The sequence below is a fragment of the Stenella coeruleoalba genome (assembly GCF_951394435.1).
Source record: "Stenella coeruleoalba genome assembly, chromosome: 11".
Taxonomy (NCBI): Eukaryota; Metazoa; Chordata; class Mammalia; order Artiodactyla; family Delphinidae; genus Stenella; species Stenella coeruleoalba.
This window is the reverse complement of record NC_137157.1, coordinates 23,547,744-23,562,991: the sequence shown is the minus strand read 5'-3', so window position 1 is coordinate 23,562,991 and position 15,248 is coordinate 23,547,744. Positions and strand designations below refer to the sequence as shown.

The window sequence follows — 15,248 nt, the reverse complement described above, 5'->3', positions numbered from 1 at the left end:
TCTTGCTGTGATTGATGTCACAGAGTGTTCTGCCTATGATTTCCTCTAAGAGTTTTACAGGGTTTGGCCTTACATTTAGGTCTTTAATCCATGTTGAGTTTATTTTTGTGTATGGTGTTAGGGAGTGTTCTAATTTCATTCTTTTACATGTAGCTGTCCAGTTTTCGCAGCACCACTTACTAAAGGGACTGTCTTTTCTCCATTGTATATTTTTGCTTCCTTTATCAAATATAAGGTGACCATATGTGTGTGGGTTTATCTCTGGGCTTTCTATCCTGTTCCATTGATCTATATTTCTATTTTTGTGCCAGTACCATACTGTCTTCATTATTGTAGCTTTGTAGTATAGTCTGAAGCCTGGGAGCCTGATTCCTCCAGCTCTGTTTTTCTGTCTCAAGATTGCTTTGGCTATTCAGGATCTTTTGTGTTTCCATATAAATTGTGAAATGTTTTGTTCTCATTCTGTGAAAAATGCCATTGGTAGTTTGATAGGGATTGCATTGAATCTGTAGATTGCTTTGGGTAGTAGAGTCATTTTCACAATGTTGATTCTTCCAATCCAAGAACATGGTATATCTCTCCATCTGTTTGTATAGTTTTTAATTTCTTTCATCAGTGTCTTACAGTTTTCTGCATACAGGTCTTTTGTCTCCATAGGCAGTTTTATTCTTAGGTATTTTATTCTTTTTGTTGCAATGGTAAATGGGAGAGTTTCCTTAATTTCTCTTTCAGATTTTTCATCAGTAGTGTAGAGGAATGCAAAAGATTTCTGGACATTACTTTTTTATCCTGTTACTTCACCAAGTTCATTAATTAGCTCTAGTACTTTTCTGGTAGCATCTTTAGGATTTTATATGTATAGTATAATGTCATCTGCAAGCAGTGACAGCTTTACTTCTTCTTTTCTGATTTGGATTCGTTTTATTTCTGTTTCCTCTCTGATTGCCACAGCTAAAGCTTCCAAAACTATGTTGAATAATAGTGGTGAGAGTGGGCAACGTTGTGTTCTTCCTGATCTTAGTGAAAATGGTTTCAGTTTTTCACCATTGAGAACGATGCTGGCTGTGGGTTTTTCATACATGGCCTATATTATGTTGAGGTAGTTTCCCTCTATGCCTCCTTTTGGAGAGTTTTTATCATACATGGGTGTTGAATTTTGTTGAAAGATTTTTCTGCATCTGTTGAGATTATCATATGGTTTTTATCCTTCAGATTGTTACTATGGATTCTGTTTGCTAGTATTTTGTTAAGGATTTTTGCATCTATGTTCATCTTTGATATTGACCTGTAGTTTTTTTTTTTTTTTTTTTTTTTGTAACACCTTTGTCTGGGTTTCCATCTGGTCCTGGACTTTTGTTTTTTGGAAGATTTCTAATCACAGTTTCAATTTCAGGGCTTGTGATTGGTCTGTTCATATTTTCTATTTCTTCCTGGTTCAGTCTTGCAAGGTTGTGCTTTTCTAAAAATTGGTCCATTTCTTCCAGGTGGTCCATTTTATTGGCATATAGCTGCTTGTAGTAATCGCTCATGATCCTTTGTATTTTTCAGTGTCAGTTGTTACTTCTTTTTCATTTCTAATTCTGTTGATTTGAGTCTTCTCCCTTTTTTTCTTGATGAGTCTGGCTAATGGTTTATCCACTTTGTTTATCTTCTCAAAGAACCAGCTTTTTGTTTAATTGATATTTGCTATCATTTCCTACATTTCTTTTTCATTGATTTCTGATCTGATCTTTATGATTTCTTTCCTTCTGCTAATTTTGGGTTTTTTTGTTCTTCTATCTCTAATTGCTTTAGGTGTACGTTTAGGTTATTTATTTGAGATTTTTCCTGTTTCTTGAGGTAGGATAGTATTGCTGTAAACTTCCCTCTTAGAAATCTTTTGCTGCATCCCATAGGTTTTTGGACCAAAGTGTTTTCATTGTCGTTTGTTTGTAGGTATTTTTTGATTTCCTCTTTGATTCCTTCAGTGATCTCTTGGTTATTTAGTAGCATATTGCTTAGCTTCCATGTGTTTGTATTTTTTACAGTTTTTCTTTTCCTGTAATTGGTATCTAATCTCATAGCATTGTGGTTAGAAAAGATACTTGATATGATTTCTGTATCTTCTCATTTTGCTTAACTTAGTGTGTTTGGGGTCTCCTTTTCTCAGGCTGCAGGTTCGTAGGTCCCGTTGTTTTTGGTGTCTGCCTCCAGTGGCTAAGGTTGTTTCAGTGCATTGTGTAGGCTTCCTGGTAGAGGAGACTGGTGCTTTTGTTCTGGTGGATTCAGCTGGATCTTGTTCTGGTGGGCAGGAGCACATACGGTGGTGTGTTTTCGGGTGTCTGTGACCTTATTATGATTTTAGGCAGCCTCTCTGCTAATGGGTGGGGCTGTTTTCCTGTCTTCCTAGTTGTCCAGCATGGGGTGTCCAGCACTGGAGCTTGCTGGTCGTTGAGTGGACCTGGGTCTTAGCATTGAGACAGAGATCTCTTGGAGAGCTCTGGCCGATTGTTATTATGTGTGGCCAGCAAGTCTCTGGTGGTCAAGTGTCCTGAACTCAGCTCTCCCACCTCAGAGCCTCAGGCCTGACCCCTGGCCAGAGCACCAAGGCCCTGTCTGTCATGTGGCTCAGAAGAAAAGAGAGAAAAAAGAGAAAGAAAGAAAAATAAAATAAAGTCATTAGAATAAAAAATTTTTAAATATTATTAAAATTTAAAAAGTAATAAAAAAAAAGAAGAGAGCAACCAAATCAATAAATAAATGCACCAATGATAACAAGTGCTAAAAACTAAGGTATGATAACCAAAATAAATCAGAAACTAGTCAGTCACACACAGCAAACCTCAAGTCTACAGTTGCTTCCAAAGTCCACTGTCTCAATTTTGGGATGATTCATTGTCTATTCAGGTATTTCACAGATGCAGGGTACATCCTAGTGTGGGTTTCCTAGTGTGTGGAGATTTAATCTGCTACTCCTGAGGCTGCATGGAAAAATTTCCCTTTCTCTTCTTTGTTTGCACAGCTTCTGGGGTTCAGCTCTTATTTGGCCTCACCTCTGCAGGCAGGTTCCCCTCTGAGTCTGTTCTTTGCCCAGACAGGAGGGGGTTAAAGGAGTGGCTGATTAGGGGCTCTGGCTCACTCAGGCTGGGGGGATGGAGGGGTATGGAATGCGGCGTGAGCCTGTGGCGTCAGAGGCCAGTGTGATGTTGTAACAGCCTGAGACGTGCCACATGTTCTCCCAGAGAAGTTGTCCCTGGATCATGGGTAGTGGTGAGCTGCACAGCCTCCTGGGAGGGAAGGTGTGGATAGTGACCTGTGCTTGCACACAGGCTTCTTGGTGGCTGCAGCAGCAGCCTTAGTGTTTCATGCCTGTCTCTGGTGTCCGCGCTGATAGCCACAGCTCGCACCCATCTCTGGAGCTCATTTAGGTGGTGCTCTGAGTCCCCTCTCCTCGTGCACCCTGAAACAATAGTCTCTTGACTCTTAGGCAGTACCAGACTTTTTCCTGGACTCCCTCCTGGCTAGCTGTGACACACCAGCCCACTTCAGGCTGTGTTAATGCAGTCAACCCCAGTCCTCTCCCTGGGATCTGACGTCTGAAGCCCGAGCCTCAGCTCCCAGCCCCCACCCACTCCGGTGGGTGAGCAGAGAAGCCTCTTAGGCTGGTGAGTTCTCGCTGGCACCAATCCTCTGTGCAGGAATCTCTCCACTTTTCCCTCTGTACCCCTGTTGCTGCGCTCTCCTCCGTGGCTCCGAAGCTTCCCGCTCCCGCCTCTCCCTGTCTCTACCAGTGAAGGGGGCTTCCTAGTGTGTGGAAACTTTTCCTCCTTCACAGCTCCCTCCCAGACATGCAGGTCCCATCCCTATTCCTTTGTGTCTGTTTTTTCTTTTTTCTTTTGCCCTACCCAGGTACATGGGGAGTTTCTTGCATTTTGGGAAGTCTGAGGTCTTCTGCTAGCATTCAGTAGGTGTTCTGTAGGAGCTGTTCCACATGTAGATGTATTTCTGGGGAGAAAGGTGATTGTGTCTTACTCCTCTGCCATCTTGAAGGTCTCCTCTCTGAGACTTCCAAGTTCTCAGTTCAACAGCATGGACTGGCGCTCTGTGAACTGTAGTTCCATGGGATGTACTCCTTTTATGATTTTTGTCAGGCCTTCAAACTATTAAACATATCTTGGAGACCCCCCCATTATAGTTCTCATGGACAATTAAAGGAACAGGGACTCCCCTTTAGAAATGACTCATCTCCCTTCCTCTGAAAATATTGTGGTTCTTCCCTCTCTTCCCCTCTGTCCCAGGTAGGAAAGCCTGGTCACTCCTTGAAAGTGGAGAAATGAACAAAAGAGGACATAGTTCAGACCAAGCTAGATTTTGAGAATTACATTAAATTCTCCATCATTTATTTATCTATGTAATCATTTGACCATTTGACAACTATGTAATAAGCATCTGTACTATATGCTGTGTGCTAGGAATGAGATAGTTATCAAAATAGACATGATTCAAACAATATATTGAGGGAGATTGTCAAGAAATGAGCAACTACAATGCAGTGTAGTAAAAGCTTTGCTAGAAAAGTGCAGAGACCTCTGGGGACACACTGGGGCACCCAATGGATAAGGGTAGGCCCTTGGAGGAAATAATGCCCAAGCAAATGTCTAAGATCGGCAGAGGAATAAGTTAGGTGAAAAGAGCGGTGGGGGGAATGAGTGATTGTTCCACAAGAACAAATGCCAGGAGGAGAGAGAGAGGGAGAAGAAGAGGAAGACAGAAAACAGAGAGGAGAAAGCAGATGAAGCTTTTGACATAATCAGGGAACTATCCAGAGCATAGATTCAAGGTGGGGGAGTTTTGAGAGACAAGACTAGAGCCATGAGGAGGAGTCAGGTTTCACAGGACTTTGTAAGCCATGAATAAGAGTTTGGACTTTTTCCTAAGAGCAATGGGATACCACTGAAAGGTTTCAAATAGAAGAAAGTGATATGACAGGTACTTCATATTTGAAGTAACAACTGCCTACTTTACAAAAAGCCTAGCAGTTTTTATGCTGGCAAAGACCCAACACAATCCAATGCTTGTTCACAGCAGTCCTGGTCTTCGGCTGGTTTCCTTAGTAGGGAGATTTATGTAGAGTGAATTGGGGATTTGTGTCTTTGGTATGATTAGGAACACCAGGAGAGCCTCTAACACAAAACTATACTTTCCACTCTCTGCCATCAACACCGAAACCCCACTCTATTCACTTTTGTTTTTTTCATTTACCTGGTCATCAAATATGCACCAAGCCCCTGCTATGGGAATGGAATAGAGCTTGTGCAGTAAAGAAAAGAAGACAAGGACGGGGCTCTTGCTTTCAAAAGGCTAAAAGGTCTAGCAGGGGAGATAAGACAAACTGAATAGTATTGAAACAGAGCAGGACCCTATGGTCTTTACCTCCCCATATCCTCAGCCTGCCTTTTGTCTGTGAAAAAATTTTAGCCAAACAATAAATTTAATCAGAGAAGTGAGAAAATGCAGAAACAAAGGAAACCAGTCAACAGAGACCAAATAATAAGAGTTTAGTCATTAAGCAAAGTCAAGGGCCTTTAGTTCCTCCTCAAGGGCTATAGATAATATTCTGAGCCATATCCTGTGAGCTGTCTTATAGATACTAAAACCCCCAAAAGGTGGAAGAAGTTAACTACATGATGACCAGCCTGTAGCCATGACATAAGCTGCCACAGTTTCGAGAACTGGCCTCATGGAAATGGGAACAAACTGATCCTGGAACTGAAGATTAACTGTACTTAAAATAATCAAAATGACGCTGGTCAGACCACAGTATGATCCATTTCAAGATGACTGGCAGAGCTGACTGTGCTGTTTCTACATGTAGCCCCCTCCCTCCGTCTATAAAAGCTTTTGTCCACTGGTTGGAGAGGGGGGAGTCGGCTTTTGGACAGGAGTCTGCCCTCTCCCCCACCCCCAACCACTGCCCCCAGTTGCCAGCATCCGAAATAAAGCAAAGTTTCCTTTCCACCAACTTACCTCTTTATTGGCTTTTGAGTGGCGAGAAGCCAGACCCCCATTTTTGGTAACAGTATCATGTGTGGGAGGAGAACAGAGCTATAAGAATCCAGAGGAAGAAATGAGCCTTTCAGACTGGGGACCCCAGGGAAGGCTTTGTGTAAAAAATACCACCATGACTGGGCCTTCAAAGATGAATATGAAAAGCTTTTGCACAGCAAAGGAAACCATTAACAAAAGGAAAAGACAATCTACCGAATGGGAGAAAATATTTGCAAGGGATACAACTGATAAGGGATTAATATCCAACATGTAAAAGTAGCTCATACAACTCAGCATCAAAAAACAAAAAACCCAATTAAAAAATGGGCAGAAGAACAAAACAGACATTTTTCCAAAGAGGAAATGCAGATGGCCAACAGGCATAAGAAAAGATGCTCAACATCACTAATCACCAGAAAAATGCAAATCAAAACCACAATGAGATATCACCTCACACCTCATAGTCAGAACGGCTATCATCAAAAAGAACACAAATAACTAATGTTGGCAAGGATATGGAGAAAAGGGGAGACTTGTACAGTGTTGGTGGGAATATAAATTGGTGCAGCCACTGAGGAAAACAGTATGGTGATTTTTCAAAAATCTAAAAATAGAACTACCATATGACACAGCAATTCCACTCCTGGGTATACATCCGAAAAAAACAAAAAAACAAATTCAAAAAGATACATGCACTCCAATGTTCATAGCAGCAGTATTTACAAATGCCAAGATATGGAAGCAACCTAAGTGTCCATCAACAGATGAATGGATAAAGAAGATGTGGTGTATACGTACAATGGAATACTACTCAGCCATAAAAAAGAACAAAATTTTGTCATTTGCAGCAACATGGATGGACTTGGAGGGCATTATGCTAAGTGAAATAAGTCAGTGAGAGAAATACAAATACTGTATGATATCACTTATATGTGGAATCTAAAAAATACAACAAAGTAGTGAATATAACAAAAAAGCAGACTCACAGATATAGAGAACAAACTAGTGGTTACCAGTGGAGAGGGGGGAAAGGGGTAAAATAGGGATGGGGAGGTGGGAGATACAAACTATTGGGTGTAAGAGAGGCTCAAGGATGTGTTGTACAACATGGGCAATATAGCCAACATTTTAAAATAACTGTAAATGGAAAGTAACCTTTCAAAATTCTATAAAAACTTTTTAAAAGTTGCATGATTTCCTCAGTGCTGAGCCACGTTTTCATCAGAAGTCTTTCAGCTCTCCAAGAGAAAAATTTAATGCAAATGAGCATAAACAAAAAGAGAGCATTATAGGCTCCCACACTGGGAAGTCCAGAGGTGCTGCTGACTTCAAGCCTAGCTGGATCCAGGGACTCAAGGTTATAATCAGAGCTCAACCTTTCTTTCTCCATTCTTATGACGGGTTCTCTCTGGCAGGCAAGATGGCTCTCAGCAAACCCAGTGTATTCATTCCACAGGGCTGCTCTAACAAATCACCACAAACTGTGTCTTAAAACAACAGAAATTTGTTTTCTCACAGTTCAGGTCTGAAGTCTGAAATCAAGGTGTCAGCAGGGTTGATTCCTTCTAGAGGCACTAAGGAAAAATCCATTCCATGCCTGTCTCCTATCTTCTTGCATTTGCCAGAAATCCTTGGCACTTTTTTTTTTTTTTTTTTTTTTTTTTTGCTTTTAGATGCATTCTACAAATCTCTGCCTCCACCTCACATCCCTGTCCTCTCTGTGTTTCTCCTCCGTGCCTCTTTATTTAAAATCTTCCTCTTCTTTCTCTTGTAAGGACACCAGTCACTGGATTTAGCACCCACGCTAAATCTAGAATGATCTTTCTTGAGATCCTAAACTCAATTATATCTACAAAGAGTTCATTCCAAACAAGTCATAGTTTGAGTTTCCAGGTGGACATAAATTTTAAGGGGACACTGTTAAACCCACTACACCCAGCAAAGTCATCTTTCCCACTATCTATGGTACAAAGTCCCCCTCCAGTGGACCCAGATGGGATCATGTGCCTGATCTGTGGTGAAGGAATTGGCTGTTGAGTTTAGTCCCACCAGAGCCACATGGAGTGAGTTCTCAAGGGAAAAAAAATGTTCTGCTCTCAGAACAGGAGAAGACACATCAATGACAGGATCCTGGAACAAGCTCCTGGCAGAGCTTTCTGAGGGAGGATATGGAAAGGTCTTTGGAATCATTATGCTTCAGAAGTGAATGGACTGCAGAGGTTAGTGTAGTGGCTTCCATTCCCTATTACAGATGAGGAACCAGAAGCACAGGACAAGAATGATTGAAGACCCCTGGACCTAACAGTCAGTGAGGGACATTCTGTTTGAGGACATTCTGTTTGAGGACACCTGCATTTCGGGAGCAAGAGGCACCCGGAGAATGGGACAAATCAGATGGGGAGAGGCCAGTACAGGAGACATGGATGGATCTTCAAAACACATTTTACAATAATTCCTACAGCTATCCCTGCCTTAGTCTACTTAAGCACTTTACCTATGGAGCTCAAAATTAGACCACTGGTTTTCAGAGGCAACTCTGAAGGCCTGTGTTGATGTCATGTTTCCATCCATCTTCAGTGAAATTAGAAAATTAAGATAATGTGGAAATTTTTAAGCTAAATTAATTCAATTTATTTTTTTAAATCATTTATTTATTTATTTACTACGTGTTTGGCCGCACCGGGTCGGGTCTTAGTTGCGGCACATGGGATCTTTAGTTGCAGTATGTGAACTCATAGTTGTAGCATGTGGGATCTAGTCTCCTGACCAGGGATTGAACCTGGGCCCCCTGCATTGGGAGCATTGAGCCCTAGCCACTGGACCATCAGGGAAGTCCCGTAAATTAATTCAATTTAAATGGCTACATGTTGGTCCCAAAATTCTATCCTTTCTACTTTTTTGGTATTTGTTAAGCTGTTTTTAAAAATTAAACCATGGTCAGAGTAGAAAGTAATTATTATTTTGTGTCATTTAGTCTTGTGCCTGTATTTGGCAAATGAAAACGTTGGCAACCCCAGGGTAGGTTTCCATATTTCTGGACAGGGAGGGGATTTTACCGACTCATGAAATCCAAAGGTCTTGGATACCTAATCTTGGCCAACTGCTTCATCTCATTAGGTAGCTCCAGAGCTCAGAAACCCCAGGGAAAAATCACAGAGGACTTCCCTGAACATTCATTTTCTAAAAAGGAAGGTAGCCTGGATTTTGAATTGATTTTTATTGTGTTTGGAATGTTTTAAGAAAGCTCTCTTTCGCTCAGGATGAGATGGAGTTTGTTAGCAGCATTTTTAGTTGCTAAGGGATGTGCCGGGCATCCCTTAGTGAAGCAGGCATGTGGTACTTCCTAAAATCCTGTAGCTTAGAGACCATACCACCATCACTGCAAGTGTTCAAAAACTATAAGACCCACTTGTTGGTCAAAGCAGCTGAGCTGGTTGAAAGCCTCTGATTTCTTTGAAAACATTTACCCGTACTTTTTCAAACAGGAAAATTAACAGGGCATTCTTCAGAGTAATTGACCTGTGAATTTGAATTTGATTTGTTTATCCACAACAGCCATCACACCAAGTTAGCAATAAGCATGTTTCAGTCGAACTTCACGGTTGGTGACCCCTGAGTTGTACATTATCCATCATGCTACAGGCACTCCTGGCCCACTTTATCCAAGCCACTCTTGTTAGAATAACTGTTTGGAAGTAGGAGGGCCATTGTGAAAGCTTATTTAAGGAGCTAGTTAGACATAAAGCAATTCTTTCCTGGAATTTAGAAGGGTGAGTTATCTTTGCCTAACCAGGAGGCAAAGAGATACTCAAGAGTGGCATATTGGTCATCCACTGGGGTAACCAGAGAGACCTGAATTTTCATTAGGTGGTCCTATTGTATCTACTCTCCACCTCTCTCAGCTTCCTTTAGGTTTGTTCAGTTCCTGAAGGATGAAGGAGATAAACAATGCTAAAAAGCCAGCAAAGAAAAGGAATAAGAGTAATCTAGTACGTGATCAATGCCTCACCGTCCAGACCCTAAAATAGAGAAAATAGTAAACATCCCTTACCCACTTCTTTTTTTTTTTTGGTCAACATCTTTATTGGAGTATAATTGCTCTACAACGGTGCATTAGCTTCTGCTGTATAAGAAAGTAAATCAGCCGTGCATATACACATACCCCCATACCCCCACCCTCTTGCGTCTCCCTCCCACCCTCCCTATCCCACCCCTCTAGGTGGTCACAAAGCACCAAGCTGATCTCCCTGTGTTATGCAGCTGCTTCCCACCATCCATCCATTCTACATTTCCTTACCCACTTTTTATTCACTCACTGGTGTGTTCATTGTTTGGTTGGTACATTCATTCATCAATCCATTAAAAATCAAAATTTTATTAGTGACTATTACATGCAAGATATTCTTGTCTTAGGACATTGGATAGAGAGGTAATTAGAATGGACTTAAAGTAAAGGAGCTTTTAGTAAACTCATTTTAGCCTAGTGTTGAGGAGATTGTTGGTGCCCTGAGGGTCCTTGGGTATCCTGTTGGCCTCAAAAGTGCCGACCAGGTTTCAGGCTTCTATTTCAGAAGAAGTGAAGCAGTCCAACTGACTGATTAGGGCTTTCTCCAGGTCTAATATTTTAAGGGAGAGAAACACATCATTGATGAGTCCTTCCCAGGGAAGGAAAGCAGACAAGGACTCAAGGCATAAGCCTGTCCAGGAAGAATGCATGTGTGTCTCCTGGAACTTAAACCCAAGGGAAATCTTGCTGGGAAAGAAGGGAAAAGAGACAAGTCACTAACCACCCTGAGTTGCCATTAATAAAATTTGTACTTATTGATATTAAGAATCATTATTGATTATTGGATATTAATAAACAATCCTAGCACAGGTTTAGTGCCTACTCATGACCATCACTGGGCTGGAGCCACAGACAGACAAAACATAGTTCTTACCCTACAGGAGCGTCTTATATAGTCATGGATGAATATTGGTGAAGAAAAAGGAGACAGTCTTGGTTTCAATTGAGCTTTGCGAAACACAAGAGGGAAGATAAAATCTTTTCATCCTTCTGGCATCTCATTGGAGGGATGGTTCTATCTGTAATTGAAAACAATAATAGCAACATATATTGCATATGTACTGTGTGCCAGGTACTATTCTAAGTGCTTTGAATACAAAGTGGGCAATCTGCAACCCAGAAAAGGGTCCTCACCAGAACCTGACCGTGCTGGCACCCTGACCTCGGAATTCAGCCTCCAAAACTATGAGAAACAAATTTGTTATATATAAGCCACCTATGGTACTTTGTTATAGCAGCTTAAACAGACTAAGACAGTGATCAAGGAAGTGACATCTGAGCAGCTAAATGAAGTAAAGGTGTGAACCACGTGGACACGTAGAGGAAGAGTGATCCAGGAGGGGGAAGGGCAAACACAAACCTGTGTCTGTTCACTTCGAGAACACAGGCTTTATATGTCATGTTGAGCATAAAAAGACGAGTCAGATTTGGACCCTGAACTCAAGGAGTTAATAGTCAAATAGGGGGAAATGGGTAAGTTTAAAAATGTAAACGATTAGATTGATTGACCTCACAATGCACCTGACAATGAGGCTTAGGGCACTGTGAGGGATGAAGACAGGACAGGGATGATCAGGGACGACCTCAGTTTGGAATCAAACCTTTACTTCCTAGGGTTAAAAATATAGCAGTCTGATCATCACATGCAGTAAACAAAATCATGGTTGTGATTGTTTCCTTTTACCTTTTCCACAATAAAACTTGCCAAGAGTAGCGGGTTATACCTAGATCTGCATGTTTGTGTGATGGCCTGTAGCATCTTCTCATCGATATGGTGATAAATCTGAAATCCATCAAGAAACAATGGACAAAGAAGCTTTGCTTCACAAATGTTAACCTTAAAATCTAACGTCCCCGTTGCTGCAAATAAAGGGATATTTGCTAAGAATTCCCAGCTAAAGCCACCAGTCAAACTCACTTGCCCTTCCTGGCTTTCTCCTTTTCTCTCTCATGCACTGAAGAATGATTTATCTTTTAACTTAGCCTTAATTCACAATTTCACAATTAATTAAACATCAGCCTAATCATTATACCCACAAAACATTTAAACTGATGTTGGGAGAATAATGGGGAAATGAATAATGCTTTGAAGGTCCATTTCAAATTAGTTATTTGATTAATGAATATTCCACAAGGGCATTTGGGAGATGACCTCTGTTGATGACTTAAAAAAAGACATGTCTGTTTAGATAATGAGAAGACAAAGCGAGCTTGAGTTATCTCTGAGTGTACGTTGTGTAGAATTACAAGGATTAATCCATATAAAATGTTACTTTTCCTGTGGCTTGCTGGAGATAACATAGAGTTGTAAGATCAATAAATAAAGTTTGGCATTTCAAAGATGCTGCTTGATGATAAACTGTGCAGTGCGCACCTCAGACTGCCAGCCGTGGTGGCTCTGAGCACGAGACGCCCACCGGAGGTTTATGAAAGAAAGCTGGGCTTGTTCCTGATAAGGCTTGCAGTGGGGCAGGCTGTTTGCCTCATAAGCTCTCCATAATCTCTCCTAACACCTGACCTTTCGATTTCTTAGATGTAGAAGAAGAAAATTGGTTGTCACCTGCTTCCTGTATATTCAAACAAATAAGAAACAGCTTACCTTGTTTTGTAGTTTAGAAGGAACCTTTTCCCAGCAGTTTCGTGATCAAAAGCGCATATTGCAAAAGGGAATCAAATATAGGTCAAAGACGCTGACTGCAGCGCATGATAAGAGTAAGACTGAGAAGGAGGTGTTTCAATCACAACCAGACTGCCTTCTTTATGGAGAAATACATATCACAGACTTGACGTTGTAATCTCAGACAGTTAGGTTACTTTTCATCCTTAATTATGCTAAATCTTAGAACAGTCCAAGCTGAATCAAAAATGGGGGTCACCAGAGTCCCCAAAGGATTGGAGTTGTCTGAACATGAAGCAAATGCTAGAGAAGGTTTAATTGCTATGGCCAACAACATAGTACTTCCTTCCCTCCTGAGCTGTTTTTCACTTTAAAGCGTGGAAGTCACCCTCTAAAAGCAGGATTTGCATTCATTCAATAGATAACTAATAATCCAGTGCTAAATAATTTCTTGGGAGCAAGTTGAGAACTTGAACTCTTGTGGACCCCAGGGGACCTTTGGATGCCCGTTAGAGGGAGTATAAGGCAGGGCCTCTAACTGCTACACACAAGAAGTTGGTAGGAGACCAGCTGTTGGTGCCCACCTCCTTCCCAACGTATAAAGGATGAGTTAACATTTTCTAAAACCATCTGTTGAGCAACTCTGAATGAGTTTAACTCTAAGGTAAGAAAGATGGACTACTCTTTTAGAAACAGGAGACAGGATATGGTTCAGTCTTCAAGGCTCTAGACTGAAATAATAGAAATTTTAGAAACTAGATCCTGGATCTAGTGGTGGCGTTGACACTGATTAACTGTTCAGCTTCATGCAAGTCACTTCATTTCCTTCCTCTAAAAACGGAAGAGCACAAGGTCCTACTGCATAGCACAGAGAACTATATTCAGTATCCTGTGATAAACCATAAAGAATGTATATATATATATATATATATATATATATATATATATACACACAACTGAATCACATTGCTGTACAGCAGAAATTAACACAACACTGTAAATCAACTATACTTCAATTTTAAAAGATAATAATAATTAAAAAAATTAAAATGGAAGTGCTTTGATCAGCTTAAAGTTTCCATTCAGCTCAAAATCTCTCTTCTTCTATTCCTTTGCATGGGTGAAAAAAATCAAGAAGTGTGGCAGTGAGATTTTTTGTAGTTGTTGTCACATGACCATGAGGGAGAAGAATTTATTAGCCTTTTGGGCAGTTGTTCTTTAGAACTGAGTCTTCAATTTTTGCTTTGCAGATGTCCTTTAACATAAATCACCCAGCAGGAAGTTATTTATTACACTCTGCATTTATCTGCACTCATTTCCAAAAAGTACTTGAGAGCCAGGTTTCTCATATCATTTGTAGTATTGCATGATGATTTTGGCATCTTTTGGCATGCAATCCTTTTGGACTTGAGATATTCTAGCTCAGGTAGTATTTCTAAAGGTAATTGTCAAGGGAAAATCCTTGCTTTAATTTGGCCTTGAAAAGATTTCCTTATGCTGACTATTTTCAAGATAACCTTCCTCCAGGAGATCATTTAAAAGTCAAATGACAAGACTGGCTTGAATTTTCCCTTTTCAAGTCCAGAAAGATTTTCTTGAAATATTTGGCATCTTACTCTTTGACAAAGCAGCATTTGGGGACTGCCCGGGATGTCAAGCACTTTTTGGTTTCTTATCCTTTGCTCTCTATTCTCACAAATGGAGACATCCTTGCCATTGGGATCAGTTCATACCTAGGGCAGGGGGGATTTGAGTAAATCTTTTACCTTTCCCTGAGCCTTGTATTGTGTTTTCCTCAATACTCCTTTAGCTTGACCTTTGAGCTCCACTCCAATGACTGATTTTCTACTATTGTGCCTTCATCTTTGTATCTCCTCTAGAGCCTCAATACCTGAGAGCAATGGTCGCCTAGTCTTTGAACTGGTGCTCAGTGACTGGCTCTGTGATATTCCCTGAAATTTTTCCCTGATGCCACCCACTTGCCTAGCTTTATCAGTCAATATTAGACCTTGTTCTGGTTCATTAAGAGGCTACAACTCTTTAAGAGTGCTCTCAGGGACATCCACCCACAGGGTTCCAGGGACCAAGGTTCTGTACTTACGACATTGGCTGTTCCTTGAATTCATTTCTTGATCCTAGTCCAACCAGAAGTGATAACGCAGCTTTAACATCCTATGTGATTCCATCTTCACCTGTATGCATTACAATTTTAACAATGTACAACACTATCTTTAGTCAACTAACATAAAAATGTTCCTTATTAATAATTGATCAATGTGCAAATTCCTTTAGTTATTTTTGTTAATAACAAATCCCATCCTCCAGAGTCTACACAGGGACCTGGATTTCACAATACCACATGGGCCTGGACTGTGACAATCCCAGATTGGACTCATAAATACAATTGCTTTACTGATGAGTTAACCATCATGATATCCTGGTCCCTCTGCTTCCCTCCATCAGCAAGCTCGTTCTGTTATAGATGTCTGATTTCCTGTTTTAAATCCTCCTCTTTCCAGCCCCAGGACAGCCAACTAT

General features: G+C 40.8%; 1 long non-coding RNA gene across 10 annotated transcripts in view; it reads right to left on the bottom strand.

Annotated features, from left to right (window-relative positions):
* The window catches only part of LOC307193759, a 681,048-nt gene that overhangs the window by 10,421 nt on the left and 655,379 nt on the right, over positions 1–15,248 (bottom strand). For all 10 annotated transcript variants that reach the window (XR_013830398.1, XR_013830399.1, XR_013830400.1 and 7 more), the window contains 2 exons: positions 14,812–14,902; positions 10,968–11,112 (listed from right to left, as the gene is read on the bottom strand). This is a non-coding gene — a long non-coding RNA (uncharacterized lncRNA). The remainder of the gene's footprint in view (positions 1–10,967; positions 11,113–14,811; positions 14,903–15,248) is intronic.